Source organism: Taudactylus pleione, unplaced genomic scaffold (assembly GCF_031769625.1).
Source record: "Taudactylus pleione unplaced genomic scaffold, aTauple2 ptg001636l, whole genome shotgun sequence".
NCBI lineage: Eukaryota > Metazoa > Chordata > Amphibia > Anura > Myobatrachidae > Taudactylus > Taudactylus pleione.
The window spans coordinates 101,063-127,879 of record NW_028286033.1 but is presented as its reverse complement, the minus strand read 5'-3'; the positions used below and the strand labels follow the sequence as shown (position 1 = coordinate 127,879).

Genomic DNA, 26,817 nt, shown 5'->3' with positions numbered 1-26,817 from the left:
TACCGACCATGTAATTACTGTACCCCCCCAACATCAGCAACAATACCGACCATGTAATTACTGTATCCCCCCAACATCAGCAACAATACCGACTATGTAACTACTGTACCTCCCCCAACATCAGCAACAATATCGACCATGAAACTACTGTATCCCCCCAACATCAGCAACAATACCAACTATGTAACTACTGTATTCCCCCAACATCAGCAACAATACCAACCATGTAACTACTGTACCCCCCAACATCAGCAACAATACCAACTATGTAACTACTGTACCCCCCAACATCAGCAACAATACCAACTATGTAACTACTGTACCGCCCCTACATCAGCAACAATACCGACTATGTAACTACCCCCCAACACCAGCAACAATACCGACTATGTAACTACCCCCCAACACCAGCAACAATACCGACTATGTAACTACTGTACCGCCCCAACATCAGCAATAATACTGACTATGTAACTACCCCACAACACCAGCAACAATACCGACTATGGCCCTCATTCAGAGCCGTTCGCTATTTGCGGTCGTTCGTTCAAAAACAAGGGGTGGCTATTCAAATGATCTGTTCGCACATTGCAGTCTGTTCACACCTCTAAGTCTGAACGAGCGAGCAAAACATACGCTCGTTTATTTGATAAAAACGCCCCCTGGCCGCTCGCACCATACGTCATGTCCGCTATTTATTAGATTAATCGAGTACATCGTACAGCGTATGAACTGCTCGCTATTCTTGTGGTTGGTTGGTTTTTTCAACCGCTATTTTGCGAGCAGTTCTGAGTTAAAAAAAACCAAGTGACGTGGTCGATGACACTGCTGTATTAATTATGCACTCCCTTAAAACGCCCGTTTTGACCTTTAAGCACGCCTGCGTTCGAATTCCACTCCCCGTTTTCAAGCACCTTCCCCTGTTACCACCCACATACGCCTCATTCTGTCACTCATAATAGCAGGCACTCGCTATATAGCGTACAAACGATTTTCGGCCGTACTGACTGGTTCGCGCATGCGTACTAAAAACCGTACGCATGCGCAGATGTGCGAACATCGCTCGGAACGAGCGTACTGCCGCTAGCGAGCGGCTCTGAATGAGGGCCTATGTAACTACCCCCTAACATCAGCAACAATACCGACCATGTAACTGCTGTACCCCCCCAACATCAGCAACAATACCGACCATGTAACTACTGTACCCCCACAACATCAGCAACAATACCAACCATGTAAATACTGTACCCCCCCAACATCAGCAACAATACCGACTAGGGCCCTCATTCAGAGCCGTACGCTCTGAGCAGAGCGCACGCTCTGAATGAGGGCCGCCCTCCATGAAAATGGAGCGTCCTCCTGGACGCTTGTATAGCTGTGGGTCACCACCCACAGCCTATACGAGCGTGCATTTTGATGGTCGTGACCATCGCGACCATCGAAACTGCGAGCCGGAGCCTGCGGTTGAGGTTTTCAACCGCAAGCTCCGGAGTGATTTTGGCTCTATCAGAGCCAAAATCACTCTCACTGACATCACTAGTGATGTCAGTGGACTGGCTTCTGACGGGAGGCGTTCCCGTGGGAACGCCCCCGTCAGGGAGACACGCCCCCGGCATGCCCACCAAAGGGGGCGTGCTGTCAATCAACATCGACAGCACACCCCCTTTGATCAGACACAACGAGCGAAGGACTTTCCTTCGCTCGTCGCGTCTGGCGCATGCGCACGACGGAGCTCCCTCCGCTGAGTATGGATTGGAGCCTATACGCTGGTGCCAGAGGCTTCCTCTTATAGAGGAAGTTCAAATCTCATGCCAAACGTGACTTCATGTTTGGCGCGCCTGTGCCTTTGAATATATTTGCAGGGCAGCGTGCACTCCTAGGAGAGCCACAGCTGCCTGCAATGCCCGCCGCAGAGTCCAGTGCTGCCGGACCTGGTAAGTGGAAGCCAGGGTTCGGCGCTCTGTGACATTATCCCCCCTTCTAGGGGTGGGCACCGAACACCCCACAAATGGTTTGTTGGGAAACTTTTGGTGGAATTTCTGAAGAAGCTGAGGTGCAATGTTCCTCAGGACCATAGCCCCTCCAATCTACTAGAAACTGAACAGCTCCTCTAGAAACCCTAGAACCCATAATCTGTTTCTCTTCATATTCTTCTTGATGGTCTACTGGAATCGCAGGAGGAGGGCTGCAATGAGTTGAGAAATGATTGAGCACCAGGGGTTCGAGAAGAGAAACGTGAAACACATTGGGTATTCTTAGCGTGTTTGGAAGTTTCAAACGATATGTCACTAGATTGATCACCTGTAAGATCTGAAAAGGAAAAATAAATCTGGGAGTGAATTTCATTGTTGGAACCCTTAATCTCAAATGTTTGGTTGACATCCAGACTTTCTCACCAGGAGCTAGCACTGGACCCCTCCTCCTTCTCCTATCTGCAAACCACTTGTACCTTGAAGAGGCTCTACACAAATTCCTTTTTGCCATCTTCCAGACCCTAAAGAATCAAGCTCAGTTTGATGCCAAAGCACCTGCATAATGCTCTCCAGAACTTAGAGGGGAACTGTACCCCTCTGTCGGAAACAATGTCCTTAGGAAACCCGTGTAACCTAAAGATTTCTTTTACAAAAATCTCTGCCAACTTCGGTGCTAAGGGTAGACCTTTCAAAGGAATAACATGAGCGGCCTTGGAGAACCTATCCACCACCATCAGATTTGTGTTGAACCCTTGGCATGAAGGCAGATCAGTCACAAAGTCCATGGAAATGTGAGTCCAAGGGCAATCAGGCACTGGTAGTGGCAACAAGGAACCCGTTGGAGAGTGTGGTGGAATCTTATGCTGAGCACAAATATGACAGGCTGCCACAAAGTCCTTTACAGCCTGATGGATCGTCGGCCACCAGTACCACCTGAGGATCAGTTTCAAGGTCTTTTTGATGCCTGCATGCCCGCTGAAACGTGATGAATGCGCCCACTGAAGTAGTTTTACCCGAAGTTCTGAGGCTATAAATGTTTTCCCTAGTGGTATCTTGACTCTCTTGGTGGCTGCTAAGAAACAGGCAGTGTTTAGGATGGCCTTATCCTCCTTCCATTTCAGCAGAACTAAATGCTCGAGACATGGCATCAGCCTTGATGTTCTTATTACCCAGCCAGTAAGTAATCACTAGATTAAATCGATCGAAGAACATCAACCATCTGGACTGATGATAATTTAAATAGCGAGCTGTCCTGAGGTACGTCAAATTCTTATGATCAGTGTAGACTGTTACAGGGAATTTGGCTACTTCTAACAAGTATCGCCATTCTTGTAAAGCCAGTTTGATGGCAAGTAGTTCCTTGTCACCGACAGCATAATTCCTCTCCGATGTAGAGAACTTTCGGGAGAAGAACCCACAGGAGTACCACTTATTTCCTTTGTCTCTCTGTGACAGGACTGCCCCAACCCCAACCATGCATCTACCTCCAGAAAAAATGGTTGGTCACAATCAGGTTGTCTCAGGATGGGTGCTGAAAGGAAGTGCTGCTTTAAATGGACAAAGGTTTCCTCTACCTCAGTTGACCATTCGCGATTGTCCTGACCCTTTCTGGTAAGAGCAGTAATGGGAGCAGCGATGGAAGAGTAGTTTCTGATGAATTGGCAGTAGAAGTTGCAAAAGCCCAGGAAGCGTTGTATTGCCAACTGGGCAGGACCAGTTGACAATAGCTGCAAGCTTATCTGGGTCCATTCGAAGGCAGGAACCCGAAATTATGTACCCCAGAAATGTCAGTTCATTTTGTTCAAAAGAGCATTTCTCAAGTTTGCAGAAAAGCTGATTAGCTCGGAGACGAGAAAGTACCTCACAAACATGTTGATGATGACTTGCTATATCTTCAGAGAATATTAGGATTTCGTCCAAATACACCACTATCATTTTATACAACAGATCCCGGAAAATATGATTCATATATTTTTGAAATACAGCTGGGGCGTTGCTTAATCCGAAAGGCATAACTAAGTATTCGTAGTGGCCATCTCGAGTGTTAAAGGCCATTTTCCACTCCTCTCCAGATTGGACTCTGATTAAATTGTAGGCCCCGTGAAGATCTAGCTTAGTGAAAAATATTTGCCCCCTTAATTCGATCAAAAAGTTCAGAAATCAGGGGTAGCGGGAACCGATCCTTGATGGTAATTGCATTCAGGCCCCGGTAATCGATGCATGGTCTCAAACCCCCATCCTTTTTTTTTTTTTTAACAAAGAAGATACCTGTTCCAGCAGGAGATTTAGACTCTCTGATAAATTCACGTTCCAGGTTCTCTGTAATGTATTAAGTAGCTGCCTGGGATTCGGGACGTGAGAAGGGAAAAATTCTTCCACGAGGTGAGACCTTTCCAGGCAATAAATCTATAGCACAATCCCACTCACGATGGGCAGGAAGTGTCTCAGCAGCCTTTTTGCTGAACACATCTCTGAAGGACTGGTATGGTGCCGGAAGCTGTTCTCCCAATGAGACAATGGATGTCCGAATGATGCGATGAGGTGGTTTGACAGACAATAAACAAGACCCTCAGCACTGAGAACCCTATGACAGGATTTGCGGCTCTATCCAGTCCAGGACAGGGGCATGCTTGTGAAGCCAAGGAAGACCCAGGATAACAGGACTTTCGGCTGACGGGAGGATATAGAATGTTATGATTCCCGATGAAGAGCCCCTATTTGCATGGTGATTTCTGTCATCTGTGATGAAATTGCCGGTGGCACCTGAATCCAAAAAGGCTTTGACTTCTTCACATGAATCTCCCAGGACCAGGGTTACATTGATGGAAAACTGGGAAGTAACTTGATTTTTTGGGGTGTATTTCAACGCACCTAAACTGACCACCCCTCGATCATTTAGGCCTTCTTGCTTCCCGGACACTTGGACAGCCAGAGAAGAGGTGGCCTGATTTGCCAAGGGTTCGGAACTGTACGGCATACTGTCCCGCAGATTGATTCCCCTGCTTCAGTTGCAAGATGGCCAACCATGCAGGTTCGTCAAAGACCTTCCAAAAGGCTCTCAGGAACTTGGCACTGTTGTTGACAAGCGGATCATCTCTTTCCCACAATGGAGAGGCCCAAGCCAATACTTGAACTGACAATAGCGAGATTATGTAAGCCACTTTAGTTCTGTCTGAAGAGAAACTTGCTGCCTGGACTTTGAACTGGATCAAGCACTGGATCTCCTGATTTGGACCTGGTTGTACCGAAGGTGCTTGAGTGACACTGACTTGCTGCATCAGTGTCTGCCAACACTGCAAAATCTGAGCCTGGTCTTGTTCTTGCTTCTCGACTCTAGGAAGTAGGTTCTTAAGCAGGTCTTGTGGTGACGGATTACCAGTAGCATCCATGTTGTTTTCGGCCAGAGTATTCTGTCACAACTCTCGGACGGAATGTGGATGCGGCCCATATTTAGGGAATTGGCTAGACCTATACCTGAGGCATGAAGTCTAATGTGTCGGCAGTATTCACCAGGGACCCTCACAAGAAGGTATGGGCTTGGCTGCATCCCACATACTGGTCGCGGCCCTCAGGTTAGGTTCCCCTATACAGGTACTGGTGGACACAAGATCAGGTGCAGAAGAATAAAAGTAGTCGACAGGCCGGGTCAGAACCAAACGAATGAGACGTAACAGGGAGCAGACGTAAATGGGTCACAGGAATCAGCCGAGGTCAGAACCAGATATCAGAAGCAGTACAAGGGGCCAGACAAAATTGGAGTCACAACAAGCCAAGGTCAGGATCAGGATAACAGGTAAGTACAATGAATGCTGGAGTATGGAATGGAGCCTATACTCTGGCATCTGTCTGGTGCCAGAGGCTTCCTCCTATTGAGGAAGTTCAAATCTCACTCCACTTTTGGCACGCCTGTGCCTTTAAATATTTTTTGCAGGGTGGCACGCACGCTCATAGGAGAGCCATGGCCGCCTGCAATCCAAGCTGGCATGCGGGGGACCCGGGGGAAACATCATGGCAGCGGGCGCCGGGGACTTCCCGCCCGCTGCCCTTCCACAGACTCCAGTGCTGCCGGATCCGGTAAGTGGAAGCCGGGGTCCGACGCACTGTGACACTCCCCTGTCATAATCTCTCCCCTATAATACTCCCTGTGTTCTGCCCCTCACTATGTGCCTGACAAATTTGGAGCAGATGCATAACCAATACTCTATCTTCCAATAATCCAGTCAGATGTGGTCTGAAGAACGGAATTTATTATTCAATAGAGGAACTTGTATGAATGTACACAGATATGTGCGTATAAGCGAGTGTGCACAGTAAAACTGTAAATGTAAACAAAAAAAGGCAATTACAATATGTACATGGAAATGCAAGGCAAACATATACATAACAGGGAATATGCAAACAGCATGAAATATACAGTATGCAAAGTATAGGCTGTAGTGTGACATAGTACAGCTAATATACATAACTGGCTAAGCAGATCTATGATGGCACAGTTGAAGCTTAGAAACTCACCATCGGATGCTATACCGGGTTGAGCATATGAAGTGATGACTGGGACCATGTGTGTGGAGGAAATGGCTGCTTACAGCTCCTTTAGCCCAGAATGCATTGCTAGACTGCTGCGGCATGTTAGGAGGGACAAAATAGGTCCGATTTAAACTGCTACTGTTATGACCACTAGGTGGGGCTGCTAATATGAAATAATGTAACATAACAAACCCTATGCTGAAGGCATGACACTCCCCATCTGATATCGCTGATACCACAAATTTAAACTCTAAGTACGTAACAGTAAAAACAGTTGAGACACTGGTCTGAGAAACAACTTAGGCCCTGATTCAGACCCACTCGCGAGCGGTCGATGTTCTGCACTGAGCATGCGCACGATGGAGGGAGCTCCGTCGTGCGCCTGCGCCAGACGCGACGAGCGAAGGAAAGTCCTTCGCTCGTTGTGTCTGATCAAAGGGGGCGTGCTGTCGATGTTGATTGACAGCACGCCCCCTTTGGTGGGCGTGCCGGGGGCGTGCCTCCCTGACGGGGGCGTTCCCACGGGAACGCCTCCCGTCAGAAGCCGGCCCACTGACATCACTAGTGATGTCAGTGGGAGTGATTTTGGCTCTGATAGAGCCAAAATCACTCCGGGGCTTGCGGTTGAAAACCTCAACCGCAGGCTCCGGCTCGCAGTTTCGATGGTCGCGATGGTCACGACCATCGCGGCCATCAAACTGCATGCTCGTATAGGCTGTGGGTGGTGACCCACAGCTATACGAGCATCCAGGAGGACGCTCCATTTTTATGGAGGGCGGCCCTCATTCAGAGCGTGCGCTCTGCTCAGAGCGTACGGCTCTGAATGAGGGCCCTAGTCTCTCCTTGCTTACAGATCTTGACCTCGACCCTCCAAACATTCCCATGCTTGCTTGGGAACGTCTTGGTGATGAGACTTAAAGGCCACTCATTACATTGTGACTGGCAATCTCTGACAAGCACAATGTCACCAGGTTTTAGGTTGGGTTTGGCAACTTACCACTTGGTCCTTGGCTGCAGGGTAGAGATATATTGCCTTTTCCACCTGTCCCAAAAGGGGTTTGCTAGACTTTGAACTTGCCTCCATTGTCATTTGTATAAGTCTTTGTTGGTGAACTCTCTGGAAGGAGCATAGATAGTCCCGGTCTTCTGAGTAAGAAGAGTAGCAGGAGTAAGCAAAAGCGGATCTTCTGGGTCATTAGAAATTGAAGTCAAAGGTCTGGCATTGACGATAGCTGAGACTTCAGCCATGAAAGTTGTTAAACTCTCGTAAGTCTTGCAGTACCTACTTGTAGGAATATGGAATCAAGGATTGTGCATATGATGCCAATCATCCTTTCCCATGTACCTCCCATATGAATGAGGCAGGTTGAAATTCCATGTACAACTTTGCTCACTGAGGCATCTCTCCACACCTTTAGTGTTGATGTTTGAACAAATTTGTAGTTCTTTGGCTGCATAAATATTTTGAAAGTGATGCCAACCTTTACATTCAGTCGCTCTTAGAAATGTGGCACGTTTAAATGAACGGGCTATATGACTTAGGCAGGTAATTGCTCTAAGAAGTGATTTCCAAGTTGAGAATCTTTGGAATCTGTGTGGCTCAAGTTAACAATGTGAGATCATGGTATGGATCGTAGTCACTTGTGGACGGATTTCCACATCTGTATCTGTGTCTACTAGCTCAAATGTGTCACCTACAGGATTGTTCCCATCTGTTTTGTGCAAGAACTCGGGTCCTCTGAGACATGAAGTGTCCTTAAGGAGACTGGCTGATATGGCTCTTGTAGCATGATCTGCAGGATTGTGAGCAGTAGATACATAGTGCCACTGTTTTGGATTGGTGGACCTCCTGATCCATAGCACGCAGTTGCTGACATAAACATGGAATCATCTGGTCTCATTGCAGATGTATCCTAACACTACTTTACTGTCTGTGTAGAATTCTGTTCCCGAGAGTTCAATTGGCAACTCAGATGAAATGAGCTCAGCTAATTCTACAGCTAGCACTGCAGCACAAAGTTCTAGCCTAGGTATGGTATGCTCTGGAAGTGGTGCTAACTTCGCTTTGCCCATGACAAACCCAATATGACACTGTCCTCTAATATCCACAGTTTTAAGATATGCAACAGCAGCAATTGCTTGGATAGAAGATTAGAAAATATATAGTCTCTGGTTTTGTACTTCTGTAGAAGGCACAGGAGCATATGAACGTGTAATATAAAGGTTGGTTAAGGTGGACAGAGAACTTTTCCACTCCTCCCACAAATCTCTTTTCTGAGGAGACAGTGGCATGTCCCAGTCAGATGACTCGTGGGTTAGGTCTCTGAGCAAGGCTTTACCTTGGATAGTGACAGGAGCAGCAAATCCTAAGGGGTCATACAAGCTGTTTATAACATACTAGACACCTCTGCGGGTGTAGGGTCTTTCCTCACTGTTCACTTGGAAGGTAATGGAGTCAGATTTTAAGTCCCATAAGAGTCCAAGGCTACGTTGAGCTGGTGGAGAATCAGTTCCTAAATTTAAATCCCTTAAGTCACTGGTATGATCTTGAGAAGGGAAGGCTTCCATGACTCTTTTGCTGTTGGAAGCTATTTTGTGAAGCCTGAGATTAGAGCAGGCAAGCATTTCCTGAGCTCTCTTGAGGAGGCTGATTGCTGTCTCATCCGTTGGCATAGATTTTAAACAGTCATCTACATAGAAATCTTTTTCCACAAGATGTCTAACATCAGAACCATACTCTAGCTCACCCTCTTGAGCAGAACGTCTGAGTCTATAGATGACAACTGCAGGGGAAGGGCTAATACCAAAGATGTGTACCCTCCTGCAGTACTCTGCAATATCTTTAGAGGGGTTGTTGTATCTGAACCAAAGGAATCTTCCTGTCACGAGGAAGCAATGAAACATTTGTTGAATGTCAGCTGTGAAGGAAATAGACTCCTTACGGAAATGTATGAGTACTCCAAGGAGTTTATGGTTATGGTCTGGTCCTGTCAGGAGAACAACATTTAAAGATATGCCTTCGAACTTGGCACTGGAATCAAACACGACTCTGATCTGACCTGGTTTCTTTGGGTGGCATACTCCAAACATTGGTAAGTACCAGCATTCGTCTGTGTTTTTAAGAATGGGAGCTATCTCAGCATGACCATTCTCAAATATTTTGTCCATGAAAGAAAAGTGATCTTTCATTTCTGGTTTCCTGTGAAAGTTGCGTTTTAGTGAAGAGAAGCGTTTAAGTACTTGTTCTGTGTTGTTAGGTAGGTGCCGTCTGTGTGTTTTAAAGGGTAGAGGTGCAACCCAACTGTTGGCATTATCTTTGACTAGTCCCTTTTTCATTATTTCCAGGAATAGATTGTCCTCTATGGACATTACGACTTGGTCATCTCTTTTTGTTCTTTGGAAGACTGTGCACCCCAAATGTTGTTGGTAGCTGTCACAGATGTGGTTGTCACTAGGAGAGTCCATGACAGTGCAGTGTGGTAGTTCCTTTATGATGAAGTGGTTGTGACATGGTTGAAATAGAGAAGGATGTCCATTTTCTAAAGTACAGGTAAGCATGCTGTTGACAGTAACTGGTTTATGCACATTTCCAAAACATACTTCTCCTATTATGACCCATCCTAGGTCTAATCTTTGAGCATAAGGAGCATTGTGTGGACCATTAATCAGACTTCTGACTTTGTGGACTTGTAAGATATCTCTCCCAATGAGTAGAATTATCTGGGCTAGTGGGTCCAGTTCTGGTATCAGATGTGCTATATGTTTCAAATGTGCATGACGGATAGCTGCATCTGGTGTAGGGATTTCAGACCTATTATCAGGGATCTCATTGCATTCAGTGATAGTGGGTAAGGGAAGGCATGTCTTTCCGTCTATGGACTCGACTTGATAGCCGATTGTTCTTCTCCCCATTGTCTCGAAACACCCTGCACAAGTGCTTAAGGAGTATAGAGTGCTGGGTCCTCTGATATTAAAGGTCTCAAAGAAGGTTGATCTGGCTACAGACTTGTTGCTTTGGTCATCTAGGATTGTATAAAGTTTGACAGCCTTCTGTGGTTGGCCGTTGGGGTAGACTCTGACTAAACAAATTTTAGAGCAAGATCTGCCACTAATAGATTATTTGCAGACTGCAGTACATTGTGAAGTTCACTTTGGTATGACTGCAGTAGTGTCTCTTTGCTCCACACTGAGCTCCCCGCCATGCTCTGTGTCACCATAACTGTGTTGTAAAGTCAATGGGGAAGGTCCAGGGTGTAGAGCTGTGTTGTGTTCTGTGCTGTGACATTCTATGCAGTTAACACTAACCTTACAATCCTTGGCAAGGTGGGTTGTAGAAGAGCAGCACTTGTAGCAGATGCCATTTTCTCTTAGGAATGATTTGCGGTTCTCCAGGGACTTTTCTCTAAAGGCTCTGCATTTCAGGAGAGGATGCGGTTTGACATGCAGAGGACACTGCTTGGCAGGATCTTTATCTCTGTTCTCTTAGCGAGTAGAATGTGTAGACCTGTGGGAAGAATCTGTATAATGCACATTAGTCTTGTGAACTGCAACTGACATTTTGCGGGGGTTAGGTAGAATAGGGGTTGAGCTCATCAGGGTAAAGGCAAAACTAGGATCATTCCTGGTCTTAGCTTGTTGGTGCACGAAGTCCACAAACACAGAGAATGGTGGAAATGGCACATTGTGCCGCTGCTTATATTTGGAACCAAGGATGACCCGTTGCTCCTGCAGATTGTAAGGTAGCTTTTGCACTATAGGGTTAATGCCTCTGGCTGTGTTGAGAAAGGCAAGTCCTGGTAAGTCTCCCTCACACTTAGCTACTTGAAGCTCCATTAGTAGGTCACTTAATTCTCTCAGTCTCTGTTAGCCTTTGTTAGGTAACCTAGGGAAATAATCAATTCTTTTGAATAGTGCACTCTCTATTATCTCTGGTGAGCCGTAGCCCTCATTGTAGTAGTTTGCAGATTCAGACACCTGGTGTGGGGGAGAGTTGTCCCTCATGGGTTCCCTGTGTCTAGAATTTTCTTGTTTGCAAGTTTGCAGTTCCCTGTTGACTAGTGGGGGCGCTGCATAGTGTGTTTGGCTTGTTTCACTGATGAAATCTGAATGCCTGCATTACGCCGACCCCCCCGTCATCGCCCACAAATTGTACTTCCTGTCGATCATTCTGCAATGGGTCTGTATAGTCTCTGTGATCACAGTCCTGATCGCAGTGGCGGGTTTGTGCATGCGCACTGTGATGCACATTCGCATGCTCAGAACACAACAACCGGCTGACTGTGTGCATATTAGCAGTTGCGATCCAAGCTGGCCCTCTATCCGGAGATGTGGGCATTACATGACAGTAGGAAAGAGGGACAGGTAATGGTAACATCCCAGGAGTAGTACCTGTAGCTATAAGCACCCAATGGTTGCTCTGCACATCCCAGAGCCTCTTCTTCCTGAACCCACTGGTAGCTCTGCACATCCCTGAGCCTCTTCTTCCTGGACCACTGGTGACTATACACATCCCGGAGCCTCTTCTTCCTGGACCATTGGTGACTCTGCACATCCCTAAGCCTCTTCTTCCTGGACCACTGGTGATTCTGCACTTACCTGAGCCTCTTCTTCCTGGACCACTGGTGACTCTGCACATCCCTGAGCCTCTTCTTACTGGACCACTGGTGACTCTGCACATTCCTGAGCCTCTTCTTCTGGGACCCACTGGTGGCTCTGCACATCCCTGAGCCTCTTCTTCCTGAACCCACTGGTGACTCTGCACATCCCCGAGCCTCTTTTTCCTGAACGCACTGGTCGCTCTGCAAATCTCTGAGCCTCTTCTTCTGGGACCCACTGGAAGCTCTGCACATCTCTGAGCCTCGTCTTCCAGAACACACTGGTGGCTCTGCTCATAACTGAGCCTCTTCTTCCTGAACCCACTGGTGGCCCTGTTCATCCCTGAGCCTCTTCTTCTGGGACCCACTGGTGGCTCTTCACATCATTGAGCCTCTTCTTCCTGAACCCACTGGCAGCTCTGCACTTCCCTGAGCCTCTTCTTCCTGAACCCACTGGTGGCTCTGTTCATCCCTGAGCCTCTTCTTCTGGGACCCACTGGTGGCTTTTCACATCCCTGAGCCTCTTCTTCCTGAACCCACTGGTAGCTCTGCACATCCCTGAGCCTCTTCTTCCTGAACCCACTGGTGGCTCTGCTCATCCCCGAGCCTCTTCTTCCTGAACACACTGGTGGCTCTGCTCATCCCCGAGCCTCTTCTTCCTGAACATATTGGTGGCTCTACACATCCCTGAGCATCTTCTTCCAGGACACACTGGTAGCTCTGCACATCTCTGAGCCTCTTCTTCCAGGACACACTGGTAGCTCTGCACTTCCCTGAGCCTCTTCTTCCTGAACCCACTGGTAGGTCTGCACATCCCTGAGCCTCTTCTTCCTGAAGCCACTGGTAGCTCTGCACTTCCCTGAGCCTCTTCTTCCTGAACCCACTGGTAGGTCTGTACATCCCTGAGCCTCTTCTTCTTGGACCACTGGTAGCTCTGCACATCTCTGAGCCTCTTCTTCCAGGACACACTGGTGGCTCTGCTCATCCCTGAGCCTCTTCTTCTGAACCCACTCATGGCTCTGTTCATCCCTGAGCCTCTTCTTCCTGAACCCACTTGTGTCTCTGCTCATCCCCGAGCCTCTTCTTCCTGAACACACTGGTGGCTCTGCTCATCCCCGAGCCTCTTCTTCCTGAACATATTGGTGGCTCTGCACATCCCTGAGCCTCTTCTTCCAGGACACACTGGTAGCTCTGCACATCTCTGAGCCTCTTCTTCCAGGACACACTGGTGGCTCTGCTCCTCCCTGAGCCTCTTCTTCCAGGACACACTGGTAGCTCTGCACATCTCTGAGCCTCTTCTTCCAGGACACACTGGTGGCTCTGCTCCTCCATGAGCCTCTTCTTCTGAACCCACTGGTGGCTCTGTTCATCCCTGAGCCTCTTCTTCTGGGACCTACTGGTGGCTTTTCACATCCCTGAGCCTCTTCTTCCTGAACCCACTAGTAGCTCTGCACTTCCCTGAACCTCTTATTCCTGAACCCACTGGTAGCTCTGCACATCCCTGAGCCTCTTCTTCTTGGACCACTGGTGACTCTGCACATCCCTGAGTCTCTTCTACTTGGACCACTGGTGACTCTGCACATCCCTGAGCCTCTTCTTCCTGAATGCACTGGTGTTTCTGCTCATCCCTGAGCCTCTCTTCTGGGACCCACTGGTCACTCTGCACATCCCTGAGCCTCTTCTTCTGGTACCTACCAGTGACTCTGGTCATCGCTGAGCCTCTTTTTCCTGAACCCACTGGTAGATCTGCACATCCCTGAGACTCTCCTTTCTGAACCCACTGGTGGCTCTGCTCATCCTAGAACCACTTCTTCCTGAACCCACTGGTAGCTCTGCACTTCCCTGAGCCCCTTCTTCTTGAACCCATTGGTAGCTCTGCACATCCCTGAGCCTCTTCTTCTTGGACAACTGGTGACCCTGCACATCCCTGAGTCTCTTCTTCTTGGACCACTGGTGACTCTGCACATCCCTGAGCCTCTTCTTCTGGGACCTACTGGTGGCTTTTCACATCCCTGAGCCTCTTCTTCCTGAACCCACTAGTAGCTCTGCACTTCCCTGAACCTCTTATTCCTGAACCCACTGGTAGCTCTGCACATCTCTGAGTCTCTTCTTCTTGGACCACTGGTGACTCTGCACATCCCTGAGTCTCTTCTACTTGGACCACTGGTGACTCTGCACATCCCTGAGCCTCTTCTTCCTGAATGCACTGGTGTTTCTGCTCATCCCTGAGCCTCTCTTCTGGGACCCACTGGTCACTCTGCACATCCCTGAGCCTCTTCTTCTGGTACCTACCAGTGACTCTGCTCATCCCTGAGCCTCTTTTTCCTGAACCCACTGGTAGATCTGCACATCCCTGAGACTCTTCTTTCTGAACCCACTGGTGGCTCTGCTCATCCTTGAACGTCTTCTTCCTGAACCCACTGGTAGCTCTGCACTTCCCTGAGCCTCTTCTTCCTGAACCCACTGGTAGCTCTGCACATACCTGAGTCTCTTCTTCTTGGACCACTGGTGACTCTGCACATCCCTGAGCCTCTTCTTCTGGGACCCACTGGTGGCTCTTCACATCATTGAGCCTCTTCTTCCTGAACCCACTGGTAGCTCTGCACTTCCCTGAGCCTCTTCTTCTTGGACCACTGGTAGCGCTGCACATCTCTGAGCCTCTTCTTCCAGGACACACTGGTGGCTCTGCTCATCCCTGAGCCTCTTCTTCTTAACCCACTGGTGGCTCTGTTCATCCCTGAGCCTCTTCTTCTGGGACCCACTGGTGGCTTTTCACATCCCTGAGCCTCTTCTTCATGAACCCACTGGTAGCTCTGCACATCCCTGAGCCTCTTCTTCCTGAACCCACTGGTGGCTCTGCTCATCCCCGAGCCTCTTCCTGCAGAACAAACTGGTGGCTCTGCTCATCACCGAGCCTCTTCTTCCTGAACATATTGGTGGCTCTGCACATCCCTGAGCCTTTTCTTCCAGGACACACTGGTAGCTCTGCACATCTCTGAGCCTCTTCTTCCAGGACACACTGGTGGCTCTGCTCATCCCTTAGCCTCTTCTTCTGAACCCACTGGTGGCTCTGTTCATCCCTGAGCCTCTTCTTCTGGGACCCACTGGTGGCTTTTCACATCCCTGAGCCTCTTCATGCAGAACCCACTGGTGGCTTTTCACATCCCTGAGCCTCTTCTTCCAGAACCCACTGGTAGCTCTGCACTTCTCTGAGCCTCTTATTCCTGAAACCACTGATAGCTCTGCACATCCCTGAGCCTCTTCTTCTTGGACCACTGGTGACTCTGCACATCCCTGAGTCTCTTCTTCTTGGGCCACTGGTGACTCTGCACATCCCTGAGCCTCTTCTTCCTGAATGCACTGGTGTTTCTGGTCATCCCCGAGCCTCTCCTCTGGGACCCACTGGTCACTCTGCACATCCCTGAGCCTCTTCTTCTGGGACCTACCAGTGACTCCGCTCATCCCTGATCCTCTTCTTCCTGAACCCACTGTTAGATCTGCACATCCCTGAGTCTCTTCTTCCTGAACCCACTGGTGGCTCTGCTCATCCTTGAACCTCTTCTTCCTGAACCCACTGGTAGCTCTGCACATCCCTGAGCCTCTTCTTCTTGGACAACTGGTGACTCTGCACATCCCTGAGTCTCTTCTTCTTGGACCACTGGTGACTCTGCACATCCCTGAGCCTCTTCTTCTGGGACCCACTGGTGGCTCTTCACATCATTGAGCCTCTTCTTCCTGAACCCACTGGTAGCTCTGCACTTCCCTGAGCCTCTTCTTCTTGGACCACTGGTAGCGCTGCACATCTCTGAGCCTCTTCTTCCAGGACACACTGGTGGCTCTGCTCATCCCTGAGCCTCTTCTTCTTAACCCACTGGTGGCTCTGTTCATCCCTGAGCCTCTTCTTCTGGGACCCACTGGTGGCTTTTCACATCCCTGAGCCTCTTCTTAATGAAACCCACTTGTGGCTCTGCACATCCCTGAGCCTCTTCTTCCTGAACCCACTGGTGGCTATGCTCATCCCCGAGCCTCTTCCTGCTGAACAAACTGGTGGCTCTGCTCATCACCGAGCCTCTTCTTCCTGAACATATTGGTGGCTCTGCACATCCCTGAGACTTTTCTTCCAGGACACACTGGTAGCTCTGCACATCTCTGAGCCTCTTCTTCCAGGACACACTGGTGGCTCTGCTCATCCCTTAGCCTTTTCTTCTGAACCCACCGGTGGCTCTGTTCATCCCTGAGCCTCTTCTTCTGGGACCCACTGGTGTCTTTTCACATCCCTGAGCCTCTTCTTGCAGAACCCACTGGTGGCTTTTCACATCCCTGAGCCTCTTCTTCCAGAACCCACTGGTAGCTCTGCACTTCCCTGAGCCTCTTATTCCTGAAACCACTGGTAGCTCTGCACATCCCTGAGCCTCTTCTTCTTGGACCACTGGTGACTCTGCACATCCCTGAGTCTCTTCTTCTTGGGCCACTGGTGACTCTGCACATCCCTGAGCCTCTTCTTCCTGAATGCACTGGTGTTTCTGGTCATCCCCGAGCCTCTCCTCTGGGACCCACTGGTCACTCTGCACATCCCTGAGCCTCTTCTTCTGGGACCTACCAGTGACTCCGCTCATCTCTGATCCTCTTCTTCCTGAACCCACTGGTAGATCTGCACATCCCTGAGTCTCTTCTTCCTGAACCCACTGGTGGCTCTGCTCATCCTTGAACCTCTTCTTCCTGAACCCACTGGTGGCTCTGCTCATCCCTGAGCCTCTTCTTCCTGAACACACTGGTGGCTCTGCTCATCCCTGAGCCTCTTCTTCCTGAACATATTGGTAGATCTGCACATCCCTGAGCCTCTTTTTTCTGGACCACTGGTAACTCTGCACATCCCTGAGCCTCTTTTTTCTGAACCCACTGGTGGCTCTGCACATCCTCGAGCCTCTTCTTCCAGGACCCACTGGTAACTCTGCACATCCCTGAGTCTCTTTTTCTGGGGCCCACTGGTCACTCTGCACATCCCCGAGCCTTTTCTTCCTGGAGCCACTGTTCACTTGCACATCCCTGAGCCTCTTCTTTCTGGACCCACTAGTTGCTCTGAACATCCCTGAGCCTCTTCTTCCTGGACCACTGGTTGCTCTGCACATCCTTAAGCCTCTTCTACTTGGAACCCACTGGCCACTCGCACAAACCCAAGCCTCCTCTTCCTGGACCCACTAGTCGCTGTGCACATCCCTGAGCCTCTTCTTCCTGGACCACTGGTTGCTCTGCACATCCCTGAGCCTCTTCTTCCTGGACCACTGGTCACTCTGCACATCCCAGAGCCTTTTCTTCCTGAAACTACTGGTGGCTCTGCACATCCTTGAGCCTCTTCTTCCTGGACCACTGGTGACTCTGCACATCCCCGAGCCTCTTCTTCCTGAACCACTGTTTGCTCTGCACATCCCTGAGCCTCTTCTTCTGGGACCCACTGGTGGCTCTGCACATCCCCGAGCCTCTTCTTCCTGGACCACTGGTTGCTCTGCACATCCCTAAGCCTCTTCTTCCTGGACCACTGGTCGCTCTGCACATCTCAGAGCCTCTTCTTCCTGAAACTACTGGTGGCTCTGCACATCCTTGAGCCTCTTCTTCCTGGACCACTGGTGACTTTGCACATCCCCAAGCCTCTTCTTCCTGAACCACTGTTTGCTCTGCACATCCCTGAGCCTCTTCTTCTGGGACCCACTGGTGGCTCTGCACATCCCCGAGCCTCTTCTTCCTGGACCACTGGTTGCTCTGCACATCCCTAAGCCTCTTCTTCCTGGACCCACTGGCAATGCTGCACATCCCAGAGCCTCTTCTTCCTGGACCAACTGGTAGCTTTGCACACCCTGAGTCTCTTCTTCCTGGACCAGTGGTCGCTCTGCACATCCCCGAGCCTCTTCTTCCTGAACCACTGGTTGCTCTGCACATCCTTGAGCCTCTTCTTCCTGGACCACTGGTGACTCTGCACAACCCCGAGCCTCTTGTTCCTGAACCACTGGTCACTCTGCACATCCCTGAGCCTCTTCTTCTGGGACCCACTGGTAACTCTGCACATCCCAGAGCCTCTTCTTCCAGGACTTACTGTTGGCTCTGCACATCCCTGATCCTCTTCCACCTGGACCACTGGTTGCTCTGCACATCCCTGAGCCTCTTACTTCCTGGACCCACTAGCCACTCGCACATACCCAAGCCTCTTCTTCCTGGACCCACTGGTCGCTCTGCTTATCCTTGAGCCTCTTCTTCCTGAACCCACTGGTAGCTCTGCACATCCATGAGCCTCTTCTTCCTGGACTCACTGGTTGCTCTGTACATCCCCAAGTCTTTTCTTCCTGGACCCACTGGTTGCACTGCACATCCCCAAGTCTCTTCTTCTGGGACCCACTGGTTGCTCTGCACATGCCTGAGTTTCTTTTTCCTGGACTCACTGGTTGCTCTGCACATCCCAAAACCTCTTCTTCCTGGAAAGCCGATTTGTTACAGAGGAAAATAACCCAGATCCATTTGAAAATAGTACTGATTCAGTGCGAGTGTCTTCCGACTCAATTTTTTTTTACCTTTTTCAAGCATAATTGGGGAGCTAGAGAATGATGAGAGCAGTTGTGGGGCTCCGGATGATGTACCTCATATCCAAATAGAACATGTTGTTGAACCAGTTGATAATCTGCCTGATCTGGAGGTCAGAAAAGAGATCTTTGCCTAAGAGCAGTTAAATGACCCAAAAGCTAGAGAAGATGTAAAATTGATTGATTGAAACCCCATAGATCCAGACTATAGGTTATCATGGCAGTATGTCAGGATTTTTTGTGTCAGGTGACCAAGAAAGAGGAAGATATTGTGGAACAATAGGTAGCCCCCAAGGCATGTAGAAGAACGATGTTAGACCTGGCTCATGGTCACATAACTGCAGGTCACCTAGGTGTAAATAAAACCACTGAGAGAATTTTAGAGATTTTTCTGGTCCGGGGTCCATATAGGGGTATCTGAATATTGTGCATCCTGCCCTGAATGTCAGTATTATGCTCTAAGGCCACATTATTGGAGTCCACTTCTCCTGTTACCCATTATTGAGGTTCAATTTGAGAGAATAGCTATGGATTTGGTCGGACCTCTAATAAAATCTGCCCGGGGCCATTAATATATTTTGATGATAATGGATACCAGTTAGCGATACCATTGCGCAATATGTCAACAAAGACCATTGCCAGAGCACTAGTACATGTCTTTAGAAGACTGGGGAATTACTGACTGATCAGGGTACCCCAAAATAATGAGAGTTGTGCTGCCTGTTTAAAATTACTCAGCTAAGAACCGATGTGTATCACCCCCAGACCGATGGGTTAGTGGAGAGGTACAATAAAACTTTAAAACACATGTTATAGAAAGTGGTGGATAAAGATGGAAGATATTGGGATTATTTATTACCTAATTTATTACTGCCCATTAGAAAAGTTCCCTAATCCTCCATGGGGTTTTCACCTTTTGATTTGTTGTGCAGGAGACACCCAAGGGGATTACTGCACATTGCCAAAGAGACATGGGAGGGGCAGTCCAGTCCTTATGGAAGTGTTATTGAGCATGTTTCCCAAATGCAGGAAAGAATTGCTGCAGTGGTGCCGATAGTAAGAGATCACTTGGAACAGGCCCAACAGGCACAGCAGCGGGTATACAATCACAATGCCCAGTTGTGCATCTCTGCTCCTGGGGACAGAGTGCTTTTTTGGTTACCATAGTAGAAAGCACATTTTTGGCTAAGTGGACTCTTTGAAATCCTAGAAAAAGTGGGGGAGGTTAATTATTAAGTGTACCAGCCCGGGAAGAGAAAGCTAGAACAGATCTACCCTGTAAATCCTATAAAACCTTGGAAGGATAGAGCAGCACTGTCAGCCACCCAGGTCTCTCCAGTACCCTCACTATCTGTTGTTACCCAAGTGATGATGACGATTATCCGTTTAGTCGACATCGACTTTCGGACATTTCGGACACGCCGCACTTCTCTTTCTCTGACCGCTTCCTTCAGGTCATTTATGGGCATGTTCGTGTCAGCCTTTATTGTGTCCAGCCAACAAGTTCTTTGGCGTCCTCTTCTTCTGGACCTGCTGACGAATACAAGCATTAGCGCTGTTTTTAGGGAATTAGCCCGCATGACATGTCCACAATACGAGAGTCGTTGTTTGGTGATCTTGCCTTCTAATTAGATTTTTGGTTTGATCCGCTCTAGGACTGCCTTGTTCATATTCATTGCTGTCCATGGTATGCGCAGCATTCGCCTCCAGCACCACAATTCAAAAGCGTTGATTCTCTTGCGATCTGCCTTCTTGAGTGTCCAGGTTTCGTATGCATACATAAAGATTGGAAAAACAATTGCATTAACCAACCGTGCTTTTGTTGCGCTGCTGATATCGTTGCTCTTCCATATCTTCGTCATTCCTAGCATAGCATTGCGGCCAAGTGCAATTCATCGCTTTATTTCAGTAGATGATTCTCCACTGCGATCAATCTTAGAACTCAGAAACAGGAAGTCTCGTACCAATTCGACTTCCTCATTATCGATTGCAATATGGACTGCATCATCACTTGCTGTAATCATTATCTTTGTTTTCTTGATGTTGCGGAACAGTCCCATGCTCTCGCTTTCTTCTTTGACTCTTCTGACTAGATATTCTAGGTCTTTTCTACTTTCAGCAAGCAGAGTCGTGTCATTGGCATATCGTAGATTGTTTATGTTCCTCCCTCCGATTTTTACTCCAATTGTAGACTCGTCCAAACTGCATAGTCTTATGATCATTTTGGCGTAAAGATTGAATAAAGCTGGTGAGAGAATACAGCCTTGTCGAACGCCTTTTCCGATCTTGAACCAATCCGTTTTGCCAAAAGCTGTCCTGACTGTGACTTCTTGACTCATGTAGAGTGATCGCACCAGATTCTCCAGGTGCTCCGGAATGCCCATCTGCCGTAAATATTTCCATAGCTTGTCATGATCAACGCAATTGAATGCTTTGCTGTAGTCAATGAAGCAAATGTACAAATCCTTTTGATACTCTCGTGTCTTTTCCATAATCCATCGCAGGTTTGCAATTTGATCTCTGGTCCCCGACCCCTGCGAAATCCAGCCTGCATGTCTGGGACCTCCTTCTCTACAAAGTAGGCCATGCGTCTTTGAATAATCTTCAGCAATATTTTGCTTGCATGTGATATGAGTGCAATAGTCCGATAGTTGCCACATCCCTGTGCATCGCCCTTTTTTGGAACCAGGACAAAGACTGATCTAGTCCAATCTTTGGGCCATGAGTTCATTCTCCATATCTGCTGGCAAAGTGCTGTTAGTGTTGAGACAGGTACCAGCTTGAGTAATTTGGCTTGTAAACCATCGACGCCTGGGGCTTTCCTGTTTGGTAGTTGTTTTAAAGCCCAGGAAACCTCCTCCCCTTGAACATCTGGTTCATACTCGCTTGGGCTTTCCTGGCCGATGGGCTGATTTGGTCGATTGCCTGCATATAATTCCATTGTGTATTCCTTCCACCTGTGCTTGATTTGGTCTTCATTCAGTAGGATTTTACCATTCCGGTCTTTGATGGTCGCTGCTTTGCATGACGTAAATGGTGCACGTGCCTGCTTCACAAAGGCGAACAGTTCACGAATGTGGCCTTGCTGATTTGACTCTTCCAATTTTGTGCACTGTTCATTCCAGTAACGTTCCTTATCTCGTCTCGCTTTTCTCTGAAATTCCGCATTTAGCAATTTGAATTCGATACTATTGCCATTGACTGTTCGTCTCTTTCTTGAAATTTCAATTGACGCATCTGATAACCATTGCCATTTCTTTGCTGGTTCTTTGTACGGAACAAATTTTTTCGATTCATCCATTATGATTGCTTTCATTTCTTCCCACAGATTGTCTGCGTCTTTTCCAGTTGTACTCAGCAGTTCGAATCCTTTTTTTACCTCTATTCCATATTGTGCTGGAATATTGTTGGTATCAAAACATCGCATTGTAGGCATCCTTTTGATGGTGTTGAACCGGAGTTTCACTTTAGCGATGAGTATCTGATAGTCAGAGCCTCAATCCACACCTGGGAGTGCTTTAACTGCTTGTATTGAGCTCTTCCATTGTTGTTGGCAGAGAAAGTAGTCAAATCTGATTGCGATGTTGACTGTTAGGAGATGTCCATGTGTTTAAGCGGCATATAGGCTGTTAAAACCACGTGTTCATGATCAGTAGCCGATTTTCTTGACAGAACTGGACCAGTCGGTCCCCGGCCTCATTCCGTTCTCCTAATCCGAATTTTCCAGTGACCAGTGGCTCACTTTTCGCTTCTTCGCTTACTTTTCCATTGAAATCTCCAGCAATAAAGATGATGTCTTTAGCAAGAATTTGGTCGACTGCTTGTTGAAGGTCTGCATAAAATTGTTCAATACCCAAGTAACAATAGCTAAAACCCTTTCCACTATTCAATAGCAGGAGGCTAAAGAATTTCTTGTAAGAAATAGAGTTTTGTTTTCTGACATACTGGGTAAAACAAGTCATTTAACATGATATAATCACTGACCCAGGCGTTAAGGTTAACCTAAAGCTCTATAGAAACGAAAAAGTTCAAGGGGAATCTGTGTCTAAAGAATTAAAAAAATGTTGGAGTTAAGGTGCGTACACACGTAACGATTTTTTTGACGCTTCAACTATAATGATGTCGTTATCGTTCAAAAAATTGTTCAGTTATAAGAATGCAGTTTGTAGTTCATTTCAGACTGTCCAACAGAACGATTTTCATTAACGGAAGGAACATTTTTCGTTCATTACACTTCAGAAATCGTTCACTTTTTCAAGGGAAAATCTGACAGAAAATTGTTGGTTACAAAATCGTTACGTGTGTATGCACCTTACGGTGTGATTGAAGAGTCACATAGTGATTGGTTAAGTCCCATTGTGCTCATCCAGAAACCTGATGGGAGTTTGCGCTTCTGCAATGATTTCAGTAAGTTGAATGAATGTGTCTAAATGCGTCGGGTGGATGAACATATTGGAAGACTGGGAGCAGCAAAGTACTTATCCACTCTAGACATAACCAAAGGGTATTGGCAAGTGCCATTCACAGATCATTCCAAAGCAAAGACAGCTTACTGCACCAGAAGGGTTGTTCCAATACAAGATGTTGCCATTTGGGTTACATGGGTTACCAGCCACCTTTCAGTGGATGAAGGATAGAATTCTAAGGCCCCACAGACAGTATGCTGGGGTAGTAGCAGTTCACATGAATGTACAGATCTGCCCAGCTATTTTGTTGCTCATGGCATGGCCTGAGTCGCGCCATGGACTTGTGGCATGGCGTGCAGGCCTCTGAGTCGCGCCATGGACTTGTGGAATACCGTGGTATTCTTTAACAAAGGATATGATACGGCATGTAATACAGTGCTTAACCGCTGGGTGGCGAGTGCTCCACTTTTGTAATTGCATGTAATATAGTGCTTAACCACTGGGTGGCAAGTGCTCCACTGTACTGAATGCCTTGTACAGAATGCCATACTGTTAAACTTACAGTAAATTGGGTGGATATCACATTCACAGCATTTTCATGTACGCACAACCCATACTGTATTTTTAATGTCGCATAATATACATATACAGTATATAGTACTGTACCATACGTAACATCTTATAACAGGATGCAAATCACTGCACATACTGTATTGTACATACGGTACGGTGCAGTAACTGAATAGTAGAGAAGTTGCCGGAGTTGTTGTCACGGTATAACCGATACTGTAGAATAATTAGATGCACGCACAGCTTTCACTGATATGGGATGCATTACAGTATGACAATTTTTTTTTTTTTAATTAAAAAACAGCAGCGGGAGGAGTGCACAAGGATGAGGCCACTCTCTGTGGTTCACTGTAGCTGTCGTGTGGGCTAGTGGTTAGGTGATCACTTTGGTAGAATTATGGTCCCGGGTTCGATCCCTGGAAAAGAATATACCGTACTGTATATTTTTTTTATGTCACTGTCTGTTCTGGACACTATAGTGAAACTACTTTAGTAGTGTTGTACTGTACTGTAATACTGTAGTGTTGTTATTTAAAAGGCTGCTTAAAAGTAAGACATTACAAACAGATTGTGTGTTTCAATAGTGCAAAACTTTCGTCAATGTCTGCGCTGTGGTGTCTGTTTGCTTCGAGGGGTTGCAATGGGATTTCATGCGCATGCCCAGTGGAGGGTTTACAATGGGATCTGTAGTGCCCAGAGAGGGCTCTGTATTTCAATGAATAGTGATTTCATACTGTGGCTATGGTGGCTGTCAGCCATCTGCGATGGATTAGAAATGGAGGGGGGTACAATGGGATCTGTGGCGCCAAGCCATACGCCATGTAGCGCTATGCTATCACTGAGCATGCGCAGTTGGCTGTATTACTGCAGTCGGTACAGTATTGTATGCTGTTGCATTTCCATCTCTGGCGGGCACATGCCCAGTAGGAGGATTGCGATGGGATTTCTGGCGCATGCCCAGTGGGCCGAGAGTCATACACAGTACATCAGGTCCCTTCCCCCAAAGCAAGCCAAGAGCCTCACATTACCATAATAAAGGAAGCTTTGTTAATCCATTTACTGTAAGCAGTCAGCTCTGCCCTAGTGTCCTGAAAAATGCTACGAATTGTCACCATTGCCAAGGACATCATCCCCTGTCTGCTAGGACAACTAGTGTGCTGCTATAATTGTGCCTATACTGATTATTCAAAACTGACGGTGCCGTACAATTTAGCACCACAGAATAGTGATTTCATAACTGCAGAAACTGCTAGTGAATCTACTGTCTAGAATGTGAGACAGGGCTCTGCATCACAAACTGTGCGCCCAAAACGCAAAACGCAAACATGCGACAACGCATATACGGTCTCAGCCTTGTGCACTATGGCTATGTCCCTTGGACTGTGTCTGAGAGTGGTTTCCGTCTGTGAGAGAGCGCTCTGTGTTCAAAGCTGACTGTGCGTTTGAAGCACAAAATAGTGTTGCATCGCAAACTTATGACATTGGTGATGCTGCTCCAACCTTGCACACTAAGTACGGTAGTAGTGGGATCTGTATGAGAGAGAGCTCTCTGGATAAGGTGAGAAAAGCATTTTTGATAATGTTAGTGCTCTGTTATCGTATTCAGACAGCTGGTGTTCACCTCCATCTGGGGCACCCAAATACTGTCTTGTTTCATGTATTTTTTTTTTATCGTTATATTATGGGCTGTGGGCCTAGGGGCACTGCTTACAGTATTTCACCACTAGGCTTAATTATAATACAAATTAGTTATTAATAAAATTGTTAGTCTGGTTAGTTAGGGCATATACAGTATATTAATGTTGAGAAGTGGATTAGTGTGACACTGTTAGAGCAGGGAAGGGCCCTGCACAGTGGATTCTCTCTCCTACAGTACAGGGTGTGTGGGATCAAGCAGGATGAAGAACAAGAGCATCTCCGGTGAGAACCTGTGTGTCTGTCTTTTACTGTCTGTTTGTCTCTGCCTATCCTCCTTTCTTCAGGGCGTACAGTGGACCTTGCACTCTGATGCATGGTAGAGTCTGCACCTGGTATAGGTGAAACTCTGCATCTGAGGCCAAAAGTGCCAGTGATGATTTTAACTTAAAAGCCTAATCTTTTTGTGTAGTCCTCGGTCCAGTAGGGCGTATCGGTCGGCATTGAGGAAGGACTGTTCTCACGTCATCTCTTTCCTCCTAGGTACTGTACAGTAGTCATGTCCGTGTCCAGCTTGGAACTCCAGGACATGCCAGTGCCAGAAGAAAGAAGCATGGGACAGTAGAGGACTACAGGAGTGGAAAGCTAAAGAAGTTCCCCCCCCCTCTGTAAAGCATGTTACTGTAGGTTAAATAAAAATTGTCATTAATTTATACAATTGGTGTTTGTACTGTATGTAATTCTGTCTTTAAGTGCGCCTGAGACCCAACACGTGCATCTGTCATTAAAAAGGTACAAAAACTCAATAACACACAGATGCAGGGGTGTATCGTCCTATTGGCCAGGATTTCACTCACCAGGGGCGCGCCGGCCGATGGGGGTTGACGCCCACAGTCATATACTGTATACTGTACAGTATCCCTGTTGCCCATCACAGTGATTTCACAGCTGCCCGGCACTTACAGTAGAATACAGTACAGTAGACATACAGTACTGTATACACTGAGGGCCGTTTTCAATTTTGGGGTGGTCTATTTACTTTTTTAGCCGCTCTCGTCTTTTCACACCAAGGGGTGTATTTACTGTACTAAGCAGTGTTAGGAGACAGTGAGAAGTGATAAAAAAGTGATAAGGTACCAGCCAATCAGCTCCCAACTGTCATTTTTCGTACACCGCCTGTGAGATGACAGTTGGGAGCACATTGGTTGGCACTTTTTCACCCATTGGAGCAAAAACACGTGATTGGCTAAAAAAAGTTTCGGAGATTACGTCATTTCGCCAGGCGTAAAATTATCGCTGTATTCAATTTGAAAGCTTTTCTGCCTACCGTAGGTGGGAAGTCAATGCAATGTACAGTAAGACAGTATGTGAAAAAGTTTCGCCTACTGTATGAATAGCAGGCAGAAAAATTTGGTGAATTGGGGTGCAATGTTGCGGGAAGCCTTCAACGTCCCCTAAAGGTACTGTAAACTGCGTAACTTTTTAAAAAAAAAAAGTCAGAACACACTAAAAATTCACTTTCATTTTGGGGGCGGAAGAAAAA

General features: G+C 47.5%; 1 protein-coding gene across 1 annotated transcript in view; it reads left to right on the top strand.

The window, feature by feature from the left end:
• LOC148442048 (CD5 antigen-like) overlaps nt 1-26,817 on the top strand; it is a gene marked incomplete at its 3' end in the record, with an annotated part of 66,074 nt that overhangs the window by 30,910 nt on the left and 8,347 nt on the right. The gene's annotated exons all lie outside the window — the stretch shown is intronic.